The sequence below is a fragment of the Oryctolagus cuniculus genome, chromosome 3 (assembly GCF_051225735.1).
Source record: "Oryctolagus cuniculus isolate XC-2025 breed Fujian yellow rabbit chromosome 3, ASM5122573v1, whole genome shotgun sequence".
NCBI lineage: Eukaryota > Metazoa > Chordata > Mammalia > Lagomorpha > Leporidae > Oryctolagus > Oryctolagus cuniculus.
Window position 1 is genome coordinate 106,688,612 of NC_142869.1, and position 18,949 is coordinate 106,707,560.

At 39.1% G+C, this 18,949-nt stretch overlaps 1 long non-coding RNA gene across 7 annotated transcripts in view; it reads right to left on the reverse strand.

Moving 5' to 3' along the window:
• The window catches only part of LOC149127452 (uncharacterized), a 77,844-nt gene extending 59,194 nt beyond the window's left edge, over nucleotides 1-18,650 (reverse strand). For 3 of the 7 annotated variants that reach the window (XR_016231207.1, XR_016231203.1, XR_016231209.1), the window contains exon 1: nucleotides 18,532-18,650. This is a non-coding gene — a long non-coding RNA (uncharacterized LOC149127452). Of the gene's footprint in view, nucleotides 1-16,739; nucleotides 17,106-17,351; nucleotides 17,674-17,789; nucleotides 17,868-18,531 lie in introns of those variants that run through there. The other 4 variants (XR_016231204.1, XR_016231205.1, XR_016231208.1 and 1 more) reach the window with 4 other exon arrangements.
• Nucleotides 18,651-18,949: the final 299 nt, after the last annotated feature.

Here is an 18,949-nt window from a genome sequence, read left to right on the forward strand (position 1 = left end):
CAACAGTTTGCTCCCACACAGAAACATAAAGTGAAATGCTATAACTAGTACTCAACAGTATTTTTCACTTTATGTTTCTATTCTACCTCTCTTTACTCATACCCTCTGAAGTATATCTTGTGGTCACCCTGGGGAACTGGAACAGGGTCCAGTTCATATCCCCGAGTCCTAGGACAAAGGAAGTTGGTATTATAAGCCATACCACCAGTTGGACTCTCCTGGAAAGACCTGAGGAAAGGTCCATCCATAGCACACAGTCTTAGAGCCACAGCAATTGGTGCCACAAGCCCTGACATCACTCAAGTTTACGAGTAAGACGAAGGAGGTGGCTACCCCGTCCCCTTCAGCACCAAAAAGAAGGCTGTGGCTATCACATTTTCCAGGGAGACTCACCCTGAACTCTCTGTAGACCAAAGATAAACACCCAAGGAAACTCCTATTTATCTTAAACACACACAAGACACACACACACACACACACACACACACACACTTTTACCTCTGTGAACTGCTGCAGACTAGTCCACTGTGTAACTTATAGACACAGCTGACACTGATGAAGACAAAACAAATCACTCAGAGACTACATCCCAGGCTCACATAGAACCAAAGCCAAAGCAACAAGACAAATGATACTCTGCCTTTCAGCTAAACATAAACGTTTTTTCCTTAAAACCTGCCCCATATGCATAGGGAGATTACTGATGCCATAAACAGGAGTGTCAATTTGTAAAGTCAACAACAGGAGTCACTGTGCACTTACTCCTCATGTAGGATCTCTGCCCTTAATGTGCTGTACATTGAGGCTTAATGCTATAACGAGTACTCAAACAGTATATTTCACTTTGTGTTTCTATGGGGGTGCGAACTGTTGAAAGCTTTACTTAATGTATACTAAACTGATCTTCTGTAAAAAAAAAAAAAGAAGAAATTAGCAATTCCCAACTTGACTCTCACTGGGATTAAACATGACAATAGGTCTGATCTGATTTCATCATCATTTAAAAAATCATCTATTATTTTTCACTTTATGTTTCTGTGTGGGAGCAAACTGTTGAAATCTTTACTTAATGTATGCTAAACTGATCTTCTGTATATAAAGAGAATCAAAAATGAATCTTGATGTGAATGGAAGGGGGGAGGGAGAGGGAAAGGGGAGGGTTGCGGGTGGGAGGGACGTTATGGGGGGGAAGCCATTGTAATCCATAAGCAGTACTTTGGAAATTTATATTCATTAAATAAAAGTTAAAAAAATGAAAAAAATTAAAAAATAAAAAAAACCTGCCCCATAAATAAGAAGGGACAGATACACCAGATGGGCAGATATCAATGTAGAGACACAGGAGACACAAAGAAGCAAGGAACCATGATACCTCCAAAAGAACACAATCCTCCTCCACAATTATATCCTGAACTAAAGCAAATCTATGAAACAGCAGATACAAAATTCAAACTAACGACTGTAAGGAAACTCAGTGAGATGCAAAAGAAATGAGGAAATGAATGAGTCACATAAATGAACATATTACTAAGGAGATAAAACTCATTAAGAAGATCCAAACAGAAATTTTGGAGATGAAATTGTCAGCTAGTGAAATAAGAAACATGACTGGGAGCTTTACCATCAGTATAGACCAAGTGGAGAAAAGAATTTCTAACTTCAAGGACAAGAATTATTAAATATCCCAACCAGAAAAAAAATAAAGAGAAAAGAATTAAGAAAGTCTACACAAAATATGGAATACCATTAAGCTACCAAATATGCATATTACAGGGATTCTTGAAGGAGAAGAAAAGGAAAAAGGCACTGAGAATATGCTAAATGAAATTATAGTTGAAAATAACCAGGTCTTGAAAAAGACATTGACAAGCAGGTGCAGAGAAGCTCAAAGAACTCCAAGCAAATTCTAACAAAAGTCTTCTCTGAAGTATATCATCACAAAATTGTATAAAGTTAAGACAAGAAAAGAATTCTAAAGAAAATAAGAGAAAAGCATCAAGTTACATACAAAGGAAAACCAATTAGATTAACATCAGACTTGTCTATGGAAACCCTACAGGCCAGAAGAGAGTGGGATGATATATTCAAGGTCTTAAGAAAAAAACTTCTAGGGCTGGTGCTGTGGCATAACAGGCTAAGCTTCCACCTGCAGTACCTGCATCCCATATGGGTGTTGGTATGAGTCCTGGCTGCTACACTTCCAATCTAGCTCTCTGCTATGGCCTGGGAAAGTGAAGAAGACGGCCCAAGTCCTTGGGCCCTGAACCCACACGGGAGACCGGGAAAAGCTCCTGGTTCTTGGCTTCAGATCAGCCCAGCTCCAACTGTTGTTGCCATTTGGGGAGTGAACCAGCAGATGGAAGCTCTCCTGCTCTCTGCCTCTGCCACTCTATAACTCTGCCTTTCAAATAAATAAATAAATAAATATTTAAATAAAAAAGAGGAAAGTCTTATGTCATTAAGTGCTTAACATTTAAAAAAGAGAAATGTTTCAATAATCTAATGATGCATCTTGAAGACTCAGACAAGCAAGAACAAACCAAACCCAAATTCAGCAGGTGAGACACTGTCTGTAACTCTACCTCTCAAATAAACAAAATCTTTTAAAAAATGAAAAACATTTAAAAATAAAAACTTATCAAATATTTTACAAAAGAAGTGAAAGATCTCTACAATGAAAATTATCAAACACTGATCAAAGAAATCATCAAGGACACACAAAAAATGTAAAGATATTCCTTGCTTGTGGATCAGAAGAATTAATATCATTAGAATGCTATAATACCTAAGGCAATCTAGAGATTCAAGGCAATTCCTATCAAAATACCAATGATGTGCTCTACAGAATTAGAAAAAGCAATCCTAGAATTCAGATAGAATCACAAAAGACCCCAAAGAGACAAAGCTGTCCTGAGTAAGAAAAACTAAGCTGGAGGCATCACAATACCTGATTTCAAAGCTATTGTAATTACAAAGCTATAGTAATTTAAACAACTCAGTACTAGCATAAAAACTGAAAGAAAGATAGATCAATGGAACAGCATAGAGAGCCCAGAAGTTAATTCACATACATACAGCCAACTTATTTTTGACAAAAGGGCTCAGACCATACAGTGGATTAAGGATAATCTATTCAAAAAATGAAGCTGGCAAAACTGGATGTACATACCTAGAATAAAATTATATCCATATCTTTCACCATATGCAAAAGTCAACTCAAGAAGGACTGAGGCTGGCGCCGCAGCTCAATAGGCTAATCCTCCGCCTGTGGTGCCAGCACCCCGGTTCTAGTCCCAGTCAGGGCACCAGATTGTCTCCTGGTCGCTCCTCTTCCTGTCCAGCTCTCTGCTGTGGCCCGGAAGTGCAGTGGAGGATGGCCCAAGTGCTTGGGCCCTGCACTCCATGGGAGACCAGGAGAAGCACCTGGCTCCTGCCTTCGGATCAGCACAGTGCACTGGCCACAGTGCACTAGCCACAGTGGCCACTGGGGAGTGAACCAACAGAAAAGGAAGACCTTTCTCTCTGTCTCTCTCTCTCACTGTCCACTCTGCTTATAGAAGAAGAAGGAGGAGGAGGAGGAGAAAGAGGAGGAGGAGGAGGAGAAGGAGAAGCAGAAGGAGAAGGAGAAGGGGAAGGGGAAGGGGAAGGGGAAGAACTGAAGACCTAAATTTAAGACCTAAGAAGTTTTTGGAAGAAAATGTAGAGGAAAACCTCAAGACATTGGTGTAGGGGATGGCTTCTTAGACAAGAATCCCAAAGCACAGACTACAAAAATGAAACTAAACAAATGGGATTATATCAAACTCAGCAACTTTCGCACAGCAAAGAAAATGATCAATTAAGTGAAGAGACATCCAACAGAGTGGGAAAAATATTTGCAAACCATCTATCTGATAAAGGATTAATATCCAAATATATCAGCAACTTTAAAAACTTAACAAAAATCAGCCAAGCCAGTTGAGAAATGGACAAAGGACTTCAACAGACAGTTCTCAAAAGGAGAAATACAAATGGCCAACAAATCTATGAAAAACTGTTCAACATCACTAGCCATCAGGGAAATGTAAATTGAAACCACAATGAGATATCACCTCAACCCTGTCAGAATGCCTAAAATACATAGAAAGTAATGAATGCTGGCAAGGATGTGGAGAAAAGAGAACACTTATGCACTGTTGGTGGGAATGTAAATTAGTGAAGCTACTGTGGAAAATAACGTGGAGATTTCTTTTAAAAAAAAAAAAGAAATAGACTTGCCATATGACCCAGCAATCCCATTACTGAACAGAAGACTTGAACACAATGAATCAAAGAGATACCTGCACTACTATATTCATAGCAGCACTGTTCATAATAGCCAAAATTTGGAATCAACCAAGGTATCCATCATTAGATGAATGGATAAAGAAAATATGGTATATATACATGATAGAATTTTTTTCAGCCATAAAAAAAGAAGAAAATACTACCATTTGCAGAAAATAAGGGACACAACTAGAGGACATCATGTTGAGTGAAATAAGACAAATACCACACATTCTTCCTTGTATGTAGTAGCTAAAATTTTTAAATCGACCAAAACAGAAAAAATAAGGAAATGTCTGTGTGCATCAGTATTGCTGAAAATGCAATTCTGTAAAACTTTGTTTTTATCTTTGTCAAACCCATGGTTCAGAATGTATACTACTGGGTCCGGAGCTGTGGGACAACAGGTTAAGCCACCCCCTGTAGTACCTAGTATCCCATGTAGGCAACAGTTTGAGTCCTGGCTGTTTCACTTCTGATACAGCTCCCTGCCTGGGAATGCAGCAGAGAATGGCTGTAAGTCCCTAGGATCCTGCCACACAAGCTGAAGAACCAGAAGAAACTCCTGCTCCTGGCTTCTGCCTGGCCCAGCCCTGGTCATTTCAGCTATTTGGAGAGTGAACCCGAGGATGAAGATCTGTGTCTCTCCTTCTCTTTCTATAACTCTTTCAAATAAATAAATAAATCTCATTTTTAAAAAAGAAGGTAGGGGCTAGCACTATGGCAAAATAGGTTAATCCTCCACCTGCTGTGCTGGCATCCCATATGGGCAACTGGTTCTAGTTCCGGCTGCTCCATTTCCAATCCAACTCTCTGCTATGGCCTGGGAGACAATTAGAAGATGGTCCAAGTGCTTGGGCCCTGGACCCACATGGGAGACCCAGAAGAAGCTCCAGGATCCTGGCTTCGGATGGGCCCAGCTCCGGCCATTGCAGCCACTTGATAAGCTATATGAATGGATGGAAGACCTCTCTCTCTGTGTCTCCCTCTCACTGTCTGTAACTCTACCTGTCAAATAAATAAATAAAATCTTTTAAAAACATGTATACTACCATAGTTTTAATAATATGTGATTACTTTAAAACTCATATACTATAAAATGCATACAGGTGAAATGGTCATTTTTCCATTCAACTATGGTCTACAGATATTGTCTACATTCCCACTAAACTAGGATATTTTTGCTTTTTAGTTGTGAAACTTCTCATATGCTGAAATATTAAGCCGTTTTATGGTAATGTAATTTTAAAGTATGTTATCTCAAAAACTAAAAAGGGGAGAAGGAAAGAACATACGATAGGGGGAATGAGGGAGAGAAGAAGGGAATATAATTATGTTCTTAGAATTGTATCTATAAATCACATTGAATCTGTTAAATACTAAAAATGTTTTTAAAATATTAAAAAATAAACAAAATCAACACATGAAAATAGCCTTTTATACACCAACAATGCTGTAGTTGATAAAGAACTTTTAAGATCAGTCTCATTCACAATAGCTTCAAAAAATTTAAATACCTTTGGATAAATGTAATCAAGAATTTGAAAGATTGATACAATGAAACTTTAAAATTTAAGAAATAGAAAAAGGCCACAAAAATGGAAAACTCTTCCATGCTCATGAGTTTGAAGAGTTAATATTATCAAAATGTCCATATTGCCCAAAGCAATTTGCAGTTTCAATGCAATCCCAATCAAAATACTGAAGAAATTCTTTGTAGATCTGGGAAAAAAAATTATACTAAAGTACATATGGAATCACAAGAGACCCCTAAATAGCTAAAGCAAACCTAAACATAAAAATAAAGCTGGGGGCATCACAATACTAGATTTAAAGACATACTACAGGGTTGTTATAATCAAAACAGCCTGGTACTGGCACAAGAATAAACATGTAGACCACTGGAACAGAACAGAAACCCCAAAATTAATTCCCACAACCACAATCAACGAATCTTTGAAAAACAGGCTGAAATCATTTCCTGTTGAAAGGACAATCTCTTCCACAAATGGTATTGAGTAAATTTGATCTCTGCATACAGAAGTATGAAACAAGACCCCTACCTTACACCCTACATAAAAATTAATTCACAATGGATAAGGGATCTAATTCTAAGACCTGAAGCCATTGAATTAACAGAAGAAAACATAGGGGAAACACTGAAAGACATTAGCATAGGCAAAGACTTCTTGGGTAAGACCCCAGAAGCATAGACAATAAAAGCAAAAATAAACAAATGGAACCATATCTATCTAAGAAGCTTCTGTACAGCAAAGAAAACACTCAACAGAGCATAGAAACAACTGACATAATGGGAAAAATATTTGCAAAATAAACCTCTGATAACATATTAATAAGCAGGATATATAAGGAACCCAAGAAACTCAGCAACAACAAAACAAGCAACCCAATTAAGAAAATGACTAAAGATATGAACAGGAATTTTTTAAAGGATGTAATTCAAATGGCTGTCTAATGGAGTACCTAAAAGGTATCTAAACGGCGGCTAAAAGTTAATCTGTGAAATTGACACTTTGAGACATAATGATTGTCAACAGCCATTGTCCTGACTGTTGAAGAGGTTTTTTTTTTTCTTTCATACTATTTGTTGAATTCTTTATTTAGTATAGAGTTTATCTTATGGGTATAAATATAATATAAATATTATATTTATATATATATAATTATATATTATAATATATAATATATATTAATATTAATATATTATAATATATTATGTATTATGATTTTATATTATAGTATATTATATTTTTATATATATTATATTATTATAAATAAATATAAATGGGTATAAAATAGATCTTTGTAAAAAATAAGAACGGGAATAGGAGAAAAAGGAGGAGGAAGTATGGAAGCACGGGTGGGAGAGAGGGTAGGGTGGAAAGTATCACTATGCTCCTGAATCTTATATGAAATTTATATACCTTAAACAAATATTATTAAAAAGAAAAAATGAAACTCAAAAGGCCAGCAGATATATGATAAGATGCTCAGGATCATGAGCCCTCAGGGAAATGCAAATGAAAACCACAATAAAATCTGACCTCATCCAAGCTAGAACAGCCATCACTGAAAAATCAAAAATAACAAATGCTGGCAAGGATGTACAGAAAAGAGTACCCTTTAACACTGTTGGTGGCAATGTAAACCTGTACAACTAGTTTGGAAGACAGTATGGAAATTCCTCAGAAATCTGAAAATAGATCTACCATATGACCCAGTCATTCCACTCCTGGGAATTTACTCAAAGGAAATGAAATCAGCATATGAAAGAGTTATGTATACCACATTTATAGCATCTCAACTCATAATAGCTAAGATATGGAATCAACCCAGATATCCATCAGTTGATGACAGCATAAATTGTGCTATTACGGCTGGTGCTGTGGCAAAGAAGGTTAAGCTGCCCCTTGTGGTGCCAATATCCCTCAGGGGCACTGGTTCAAGTCCCAGTGCTCCATCTCTGATCCAGCTCCCTACTAATGCATCTGGGAAAGTAGCAGAGAATGGCCCAAATACTTGCACCCCTGTAACTCACATGAGAGGCCGGGATGAAGTTCCTGGCTCCTGACTCCTGGCTTCAGTCTGGCACAACCCTTGCTGTTAGGACTATCTAGGGTGTGAACCAGAGGATGGACAATTGCTATCTCTCTTTCTCTCTCTAATCTGCCTTTAAAATAATTAAATAAATACTCAAAATGAGAAAGTGTGGTATACATAAAACAATGGAATACACTCAGTCAGAGAAAAGAATGAAATTCTGTCTTTCCTGAAAGTGAAAGGTTGGAAAAAGATATTCCATGCTAACAAAAACCAAAAAAAAGCAGGTGTAGCCATATTAATATCAGACAAAATAAACTTTAACACAAAAACTGTTAAGAGAGACAAAGAGGGACACTATATAATGATTAAGGGTTCAATTCAACATGAAGATATAACAATTATCAATGGATATGCACCTAATTACAGGGCACTGGTCTATTTAAAAGATATGTTAAGGGACTTAAAGGGAGACTTAGATTCCAATACAATAGTACTGGGGGACTTCAATACTCCACTCTCAGAAATAGATAGATCATCCAGACAGAAGATCAACAAGGAAATAGCAGATTTAAACGACACTATTGCCCAAATGGATCTAACAGATATCTACAGAACTTTCAATCCTACATCTAAAGACTTTATATTCTTCTCAGCAGTGCATGGAACCTTCTCTAGGATTGATCACACACTAGGTCATAAAGCAAGTCTCAGCAAATTTAAAAGAATTAGAATCATACCATGCAGCTTCTCAGAACACAGTGGAATCAAGCTGGAAATTGGCAACTCAGGAAACCCCAGAAAGTATGCAAACACATGGAGACTGAACAACATGCTCCTGAATGAACACTGGGTCATTCAAGAAATCAAAAAAGAAATCAGAAACTTTCTGGAAGTAAATGAGGATAACAACACAACATATCAAAACTTATAGGATACGGCAAAAGCAGTATTGAGAGGCAAGTTTATAGCAATAGGGGCCTATATCAAGAAATTGGAAAGGCACCAAATAAATGAGCTTTCAGCACATCTCAAGGACATAGAAAATTTGCAGCAAACCAGACCCAAATCTAGTAGGAGAAGAGAAATAATTAAAACCAGAGAAGAAATTAACAGGATTGAATCCAAAAAAAACATTACAAAAAATCAGCCAAGCGAAGAGCTGTTTTTTTGAAAAAAATAAAATTGACACCCCATTGGCCCAACTAACTAAAAAAAGAAGAGAAAAGACCCAAATCAATAAAATCAGAGATGAAAAAGGAAATGTAGCAACAGACACCACAGAAATAAAAAGAATCATCAGAAATTACTACAAGGACTTGTATGCCAGCAAACAAGAAAATCTATCAGAAATGGATAGATTCCTGGACCCATGCAATCTACCTAAATTGAACCAGGAAGACATCGAAAACCTAAATAGACCCATAACTGAAACAGAAATTGAAACAGTAATAAAGGCCCTCCCAACAAAGAAAAGCCCAGGACCAGATGGATTCACTGCTGAATTCTACCAGACATTTAAAGAAGAACTAATCCCATTTATTCTCAAACTATTCAGAACAATCGAAAAAGAGGGAATCCTCCCAAATTCTTTCTATGAAGCCAGCATCACCTTAATCCCTAAGCCAGAGAAAGATGCAGCACTGAAAGAAAATTATAGACCAATATCCCTGATGAACATAGACGCAAAAATCCTCAATAAAATTCTCACCAATAGAATACAACAACACATCAGGAAAATCATCCACCCAGACCAAGTGCGATTCATCCCTGGTATGCAGGGATGGTTCAACATTCTCAAATCAATCAATGTGATTCACCACATTAACAGACTGCAGAAGAAAAACCATATGATTATCTCAATAGATGCAGAGAAAGCATTCGATAAGATTCAACACCCTTTCATGATGAAAACTCTAAGCAAACTGGGTATGGAAGGAACATTCCTCAATAAAATCAAAGCAATTTATGAAAAGCCCACAGCCAGCATCCTATTGAATGGGGAAAAGTTGGAAGCATTTCCACTGAGATCTGGCACCAGACAGGGATGCCCACCCTCACCACTGCTATTTAACATAGTTCTGGAAGTTTTAGCCAGAGCCATCAGACAAGAAAAAGAAATTAAAGGAATACAACTTGAGAAGGAAGAAGTCAAACTCTCCCTCTTTGCAGACGATATGATTCTTTACTTAGGGGATCCAAAGAACTCTACTAAGAGACTATTGGAACTCATAGAGGAGTTTGGCAAAGTGGCAGGATATAAAATCAATGCACAAAAATCAACAGCCTTTGTATACACAATCAATGCCATGACTGAGAAAGAACTGCTAAGATCAATCCCATTGACAATAGTTACAAAAACAATCAAATACCTTGCAATAAACTTAACCAAGGACGTTAAAGATCTCTACAATGAGAATTACAAAATCTTAAAGAAAGAAATAGAAGAGGATACCAAAAAATGGAAAAATCTTCCATGCTCATGGATTGGAAGAATCAACATCATCAAAATGTCCATTCTCCCAAAAGCAATTTATAGATTCAATGCAATCCCAATCAAGATACCAAAGACATTCTTCTCAGATCTAGAAAAAATGATGCTGAAATACATATGGAGGCAAAAGAGACCTCGAATAGCTAAAGCAATCTTGTACAACAAAAACAAAGCCGGAGGCATCACAATACCCGATTTCAGGACATACTACAGGGCAGTTGTAATCAAAACAGCATGGTACTGGTACAGAAACAGATGGATAGACCAATGGAACAGAATTGAAACACCTGAAATCAACCCAAACATCTACAGCCAACTTATATTTCATAAAGGATCTAAAACCAATTCCTGGAGCAAGGACAGTCTATTCAATAAATGGTGCTGGGAAAACTGGATTTCCACGTGCAGAAGCATGAAGCAAGACCCCTACCTTACACCTTACACAAAAATCCACTCAACGTGGATTAAAGACCTAAATCTACGACCTGACACCATCAAGTTATTAGAGAACATTGGAGAAACCCTTCAAGATATTGGCACAGGCAAAGAATTTCTGGAAAAGACCTGGGAGGCACAGGCAGTCAAAGCCAAAATCAACTATTTGGATTGCATCAAATTGAGAAGTTTCTGTACTTCAAAAGAAACAGTCAGGAAAGTGAAGAGACAACCGACAGAATGGGAAAAAATATTTGCAAACTATGCAACAGATAAAGGGTTAATAACCAGAATCTACAAAGAGATCAAGAAACTCCACATCATCAAAACCAACAACCCACTTAAGAGATGGGCCAAGGACCTCAATAGACATTTTTCACAAGAGGAAATCCAAATGGCCAACAGGCACATGAAAAAATGTTCAAGGTCACTAGCAATCAGGGAAATGCAAATCAAAACCACAATGAGGTTTCACCTCACCCCGGTTAGAATGGCTCACATACAGAAATCTACCAACAACAGATGCTGGCGAGGATGTGGGGAAACAGGGACACTAACCCACTGTTGGTGGGAATGCATACTGGTCAAGCCACTATGGAAGTCAGTCTGGAGATTCCTCAGAAACCTGAATATAACCCTACCGTTCGACCCAGCCATCCCACTCCTTGGGATTTACCCAAAGGAATTTAAATTGGCAAACAAAAAAGCGGTCTGCACCCTAATGTTTATTGCAGCACAATTCACAATAGCCAAGACCTGGAACCAACCTAAATGCCCAACAACGGTAGACTGGATAAAGAAATTATGGGATATGTACTCTTTAGAATACTATACCGCAGTAAGAAACAATGAAATCCAGTCATTTGCAACAAAATGGAGGAATCTGGAACACATCATGCTGAGTGAAATAAGCCAGTCCCAAAGGGACAAATACCATATGTTCTCCCTGATTGGTGACAACTGACTGAACACCAAAAAGGAAACCTGTTGAAGTGGAATGGACACTATGAGAAACGGTGACTTGATCAGCATAGCCCTGACTGTTAATGTACAACTTAATACATTATCCCTCTTAGTAGTTTTTTTTGGTCTGCTCTACTTAATATGACAGGTTTAATTCTGTAATTAATACACAGTTATTCTTAAGTGTTGAAATTTAACTGAAATGTGATCCCTGTTAAACATAAGAGTGGGAATAAGAGAGGGAAGAGATGTATAACTTGGGACATGCTCAGGCTGACTTGCCCCAAATGGTAGAGTTAGAAACATACCAGGGGACTCCAATTCAATCCCATCAAGGTGGCATGGACCAATGCCATCTCACTAGTCCAAGTGATCAATTTCAGTTCACAATTGATCATAATGAAAGGACTAAGAGTCAAAGGGAGCACATAAACAAGTCTAGTACCTGCTAATGCTAACCGATAGAATAAATAAAGGGGAGAGTTATCCCACATGGGAAGCGAGATACTCAGCAGACTCATAAAATGGTGGATGTCCTAAATAGCACTCTGGCCTCAGAATCAGCCCTAAAGGCATGCAGATCTGGCTGAAAAGCCCATGAGAGTATTTCAGGCATGGAAAGCCAAAACACTCAGGCAAAAAAAAAAAAAAAAAAAACAACACCTAAATGAAAGATCTCTGTGAGTGAGATCCCAGTGGAAAGAACAGGTCATCAAAGAAGGAGGTACCTTTCTCTGAAGGGAGGAGAGAACCTCCACTTTGACTATGACCTTGTCTAAACAAGATAAGAGTCGGAGAACTCAAGGGGCTTCCATAGCCTTGGAAACTCATGACTGGAGCATGGGGAGATTACTGAGGCCATAAACAAGAGTGTCAATTTGTAAAGTCAACAACAGGAGTCACTGTGCACTTACTCCTCATGTAGGATCTCTGTCCTTAGCGTGCTGTACATTGAGACTTAATGCTATAACGAGTACTCAAACAGTATATTTCACTCTGTGTTTCTATGGGGGTGCAAACTGTTGAAAGCTTTACGTAATGTATACTAAACTGATCTTCTGTAAAAAAAAAAAAAAGAAGAAGAAGAAATTATCAATTCCCAACTTGACTCTCACTGGGATTAAACATGACAATAGGTCTGATCTGATTTCATCATCATTTAAAAAATCATCTATTATTTTTCACTTTATGTTTCTGTGTGGGAGCAAACTGTTGAAATCTTTACTTAATGTATGCTAAACTGATCTTCTGTGGATAAAGAGAATCGAAAATGAATCTTGATGTGAATGGAAGGGGAGAGGGAGTGGGAGAGGGGAGGGTTGCGGGTGGGAGGGACGTTATGGGGGGGAAGCCATTGTAATCCATAAGCAGTACTTTGGAAATTTATATTCATTAAATAAAAGTTAAAAAAAAAGAAATTCTGTCTTTCACAACAAAATGGTTGCAAGTGGAATCCATTAAGCTTAATGAATTAAGCCATCCCTGTTAAATTTAAGAGTGAGAATAAGAGAGTGAGGAAATGTACAGTTCAGCACCTGCTCAATCAGACTTACCTGTAATCGTAGATTTAGAAGTGTGCCTGGGGATTCCAATACAATCCTATAAAGGTGGCATGTACCAATGCCATCTCACTAGTCCAAGTGATCAGTTTCAGTTCATAATTGAGCATAATGATAAGATTAAGTGTCAAAGAGATCACATAAGCAAGAATAGTGTCTGCTAATACTAACTTATAGAATTAAGAAGGAGAGATCGATCCAACATGGGAAGCGAGATACACAGCAGACTCATAGAATGGCAGATGTCCTAAACAGCACTCTGGCTTCAGAATCAGCCCTAAAGGCATGCAGATCTGGCTAAAAAGCCCTTGAGAGTTTCACAGGCATGGAAGGCCACGACACTGTGGCAAAAAAAAAAAAAAAAAATGACCTAAGTGAAAAATCTCTGAGTGAGATCCTAGCAAAAAGAACAGGCCATCAAAGAAGGAAGTACCTTTTTCTGAAGGGAGGAGAGAACTTCCACTTTGACTATGGCCTTGTCTAAATATGATCAGAGTTGGGGAACTTCCATAGCCTTGGCAGCTCAAGACAAGAGCCTTGGGTGATTACTGACATCATAAATAAGAGTGTCAATTGTTAAATCAACAACAGGAGTCACTGTGCACTTACTCCCCATGTAGGATCTCTGTCCTTAATGTGTTGTACTACATGAATTAATGGCATAACTAGTACTCAAAAGTACTTTATATTTTGTGTTTCTGTGTGGATGCAAACTGTTGAAATATTTACTTAGTATATACTAAATTGATCTTCTGTATATAAAGATAATTGAAAATGAATCTTGGGGCCAGCACTGTGGCACAGTGGGTTAATGCCCTGGCCTGAAGTGCCGGCATCCCATATGGGCACTGGTTCTAGTCCCAGCTGCTCTTCTTCTGATCCAGCTCTCTGCTATGGCCTGGGAAAGCAGTACAAGATGGCTCAAGTCCTTGGGCCCCTGCACCAACATTGGAGACCAAGAAGAGACTCCTGGTTCCTGGCTTCAGATAGGCCCAGTTCCAGCCATTGCAGCCAATTGGGGAGTGAACCAGCAGATGGAAGACCTCTCTCTCTGTCTCTACCACTCTCTGCAACTCTGCCTTTCAATAAATAAAGTAAATCTTTAAAAAAAAATGTATCTTGATGAAGAATGAGAGAGGGAGTGGCAGATGGGATGGTTGCGGGTTAAAGGGAGGTTATGGGGGGGAAAAGCTGCTATAATCCAAAAGCTGTACTTTGGAAATTTGTATTTATTAAATAAAAGTTTTTAAAAAAGAATTAAGCCAGTCAGCAAAGCACCATATGCTTCCCCTGACTTGTGGTAACCAATATTCAGAGTACAAAAAAAAAATGTAATGTGTATGAGCAAAACTGACATTTTGAGATTTGATTACTGTTTATAGCCCTTGTCTATATCTTGGAACAGTGGTTTTTCTACCTACTACTTACTGAATTCTTTATTTAGTGCAGAGTATGCTTGTAGTTATAAAGTAAACTGAAAGTACATCATTATACAAATTAAAAGAAAAAGAAGAAGAGGAGGAGGATGGAAGGTTCAATTGGGAAGTATCATTATGTTCTTAAAACTACATATGAAATCCATGAAATTTGTTCCATTTATAGAAATTAAAAAGTAAAACAAATTTAAAACATATTTAAATAAGTTGAGATACACTCTAAAATAATGTAAATAGCATAGAAAATACATAAACCAGTAGAGTCATTTATTAGATACTGTGTATAATTGTGTATGTTATACCTTTATATAACTGGCAACATTACCACACACACTTGCGTAATACACAGCACTATGTTAAAGTTCTATGTCACTAGGCAATAGACATTTTTAAACCACACTGTATACTTATGGGGCCACCACTGCACCTGTGTGACCAAGATATCATTATGTGGCACATGTCTGTGTATCAGTACATCATTTTCTTATGTGCTTTCTCCATTTTCACAACTAGAATAAAAGACCCAGAAGAATAATGATGATACTGCTTATTTATTATATCCCCAACACATAGTGTAGCCCCTGCCACACAGTAGGTGCTCAACAAATGATTAAGGTCTGATTGAAAGTGTGATTATCCAGAGTCAGCTGTCAGCATTTGCCTTTGCGGAAGAAAAAGCAACAGCTGAGGACTCATTAACCATTGTTTGCTGCTCTCCCAATGTTGAGTCCAAGATAAGCAATTCTGCTTACTCTCAAGGGACATTCATCCAAGGATCCAGCATTTCTCTTACCTTATCTCAACAAAACCATGTTGTGAATTTCTGTTCTATATAAGCTTGCACCAACAACTTGTAGTGAATCCCCAAGACATAAAGGAGACTGTTCAACTCATGAAAAATGAGAACTGTTGGCTGTGTAAAATGCAAACCTGGAGCCTGAAGGCTCTACAAGGCCAAGATGCTGTCCCTCCATTTGGGAGCCAAAACAAGACCGACAGGAAAGCCGCCCAGCAACACAGACCTCACGCTGTCACAGGACGCTACTTCTGCCAAGCCCAGCAAAGCCAAGCAGCAATGATCTGCTAATTAGGCCATGTGGCCACAGGCCAGCAGCTTCAAGGGACTTCTAAGGCTTTGCCAGGAGGAGGAGGGGGCTTTATTTGTTGGAAGTTCTCATATTCAACAACAGTATTTATCACTGGTTTTGTCTTTCCCTGCAAAGTATAAATTCCATGAGTATCAACTAACATGTTTTGCTTTGCTTACTTTAGGGCAGGTCAATACATGTAAGAGGTCCAAATACAATGGAAAATAAAATAACAAGGTGATGACATTAGAAAGACACTTAAAAGCTATAAATAGTCTTCAAACAAAACACTTCAATATACAAGTTTAATCTGATAGAAAATGCACTGAAATGATATAATCAGCTCTACTAGACCAAAGACTTGTAAAATTGACCTTGCCCAAGCCTTTTAAGTGACATAAAAATAGATCTCTATTATCCCCTTATTATTCACAGCTTTGATCATAAACCACCTAGTCCAAACCCACCCATGTAGCAGAACCCAAGCCAGCCTGTCAGGCTTTGGCAAGATTTCTCACTCATCAAAACATCACCTTGCCTCTCCTCTTGATTAAGCTTGGATTCTCCCACCCACTCATCCACCCCTCACATTATATAAAGTCTCTGATGAGTGATGATCCCTCTGTTTATCTCAGACCCAGGGAAAGAACCCAAGTAGATCAGGTATTACATATACCCATACTTCCATCCTTAGCTAGCTGTTCTGAATTCCTCAGCCAACTGCACGAGTCTAGGTCACTGTAGCCATACGCTGCATCTAGTGATGACTGCAAAGGCCCCATGACTGAGTCACACCCAATCTTCTGAGATCTGTGCTTACACTCTGCATTAGTTTCTAGGTTACTATAGCAAAGCACCAGCAAAACCTTATTGCCTAACAGTACTGAAGGTTACACACCTGATGTCAAGGTATCACCAGGATCAGCTCCTTCTGAGGCCTCTCCTTGTTGTTTATATAGATGCTTTTGTCCATGCCTTCACACGTCTTCACAGTCTCCTCAACTTAAAAGGATGCCAGAGGGCCGGCTCTGTGCCATGGCGGGTAAGGCCACTGCCTGCAGTATCAGCATCCCATGTGGGCGCCAGTTCAAACCTGGCTGCTCCACTCCCTATCCAGCTCTCTGCTATGCCTGTGAAAGCAGTGGAAGATGGTCCAAGTCCTTGGGCCCATTTACCACAGGGGAGAAATAGAAGAAGCTCAAGGCTCTTGGTTTCAGATCGGCCCAGCTCCGGCTGTTACAGCCATTTGGGTAGTGAAGATCGAAGACCTCTCTCTATCTCTGTCTCTCCTTCTCTCTTTGTGTAACTCTTCCAAATAAATAAATAAATCTTTGAAAAAAAAAAAAAAGGAAGCCAGTCATATTGAATTAGGCCCTACCCTAATGATGCCACTTTGTCTTAACCACCTTGTTAAAGACCCTAGTTCCAAGCACAGCCACTTTTTGAGGTACTGTAGGTTGGTGCTCCAAAATGTGAATGGCGAGGGGCAGGGATTACAGGCACAACTCACCCCCAAGCAACTTCTTTAGTGTCAATTATCCACCGGAGAAGCAGAGACTGCATTACAAGGCTAGAATCTTCATGTTGGTTTACAACCCAAGGCCTAGGAGATGAAGTTCACCACACAGGAGGAGCAACTCAGGTATCATTCAAGAGGCAGGGAGTGTTAGGAAAGTCACACCTCTGGCAGAGCTTCCGTTTAGGTCAGCTCAGCTCCTTTCAAAGGACACAAAAGGTGCCAAAGCCAAAAGGGGAAACCACTTAGGAGAACCAGGCCAGCCTCCTTTCAGCAAGTAGGAGATCAGGCCAGAAGAGAGAACAAGGGATGTTAAAGCCAAGGAAGAGGGGCAGGCACAATGGCGCAGTGGGTTAACACCCTGGCCTGAGGCACCAGCATCCCATGTGAGCATCAGTTTGAGATGCCCTATGAGAGGTTTTTTTTTCTCACCTCCCCTTTCAGCGCTGGTGTGCAGACTCTGCAGCTCTGGCGGGTCTGGCAGGTCCGGCGGGTCCGGCGGTTTCCACAATGTGGGCGACCTTGCTCTACCCGTAGGTCCTCTGAGTCACAACCACTAGATCTGGAAGAGTTTCCTCTGCAATTTTTCCCTGATCCTTTTCCTGAAGCTACCGTAACTCCATTTTTATTAAGCTATCTTTTCCCGGACTATCAGTGTGCGCCCTCACTATTCCACCATCTTGGCTCCACCCATCTGTTGACTCTCACTGGGATTAAACATGACAATAGGTCTGATCTGATTTCATCATCATTTAAAAAATCATCTATTATTTTTCACTTTATGTTTCTGTGTGGGAGCAAACTGTTGAAATCTTTACTTAATATATGCTAAACTGATCTTCTGTATATAAAGAGAATCGAAAATGAATCCTCATGTGAATGGAAGGGGAGAGGGAGTGGGAAAGGGGAGGGTTGCAGATGGGAGGGACGTTATGGGGGGGAAGCCATTGTAATCCATAAGCTGTACTTTGGAAATTTATATTCATTAAATAAAAGTTAAAAAAAAAAAAACTCTCAGTAACCCGAGACATTGGCGGGGAAAGGCAGAAAGAGCCTGCAGAGAACGAGGCCTGAAACTCCATTGGGGAAGGTTCACCAGGCTGGCTGGAGGAGACAAAAAAATCAAATAAATTAGGGGGACCTGCACGGACATTTAGCCTCTCTCTCCACTCACCTTACAAAGCCCAGCAAGACAAAGGGCAGGCGCCATTTTACGTAAGTAAAGCAGTGAGTGCCATTTTGCATATGTAAAGTGGGTGCCCCTCATTAGCCAAGCAGAAAAACCTGACTCTGGTAAGCAAACGAATACCCAAAGGGGCCAGATTTCATACAACAACTACTCTCAATTCCACTCAGCTGTGTGGAATTACTTCCCAACTGAGTCAAAAAAAAAAAAAAGAGAGAGAGAGAGAGCGAGAGACAGCAAGAGAACAATCAGGGTGAATCACCTTTGGCACACCCTTAACGCTGAAGAAACAAACAGAGCTCTCTGGCCACACCCATCACAGCCTCTAAGGATCCATCAAAAGCAGACAGTCCTCTTAATCTAGAGTCACAGTATAACAAGAAAAAAAAACAAAGAATATCTCCAA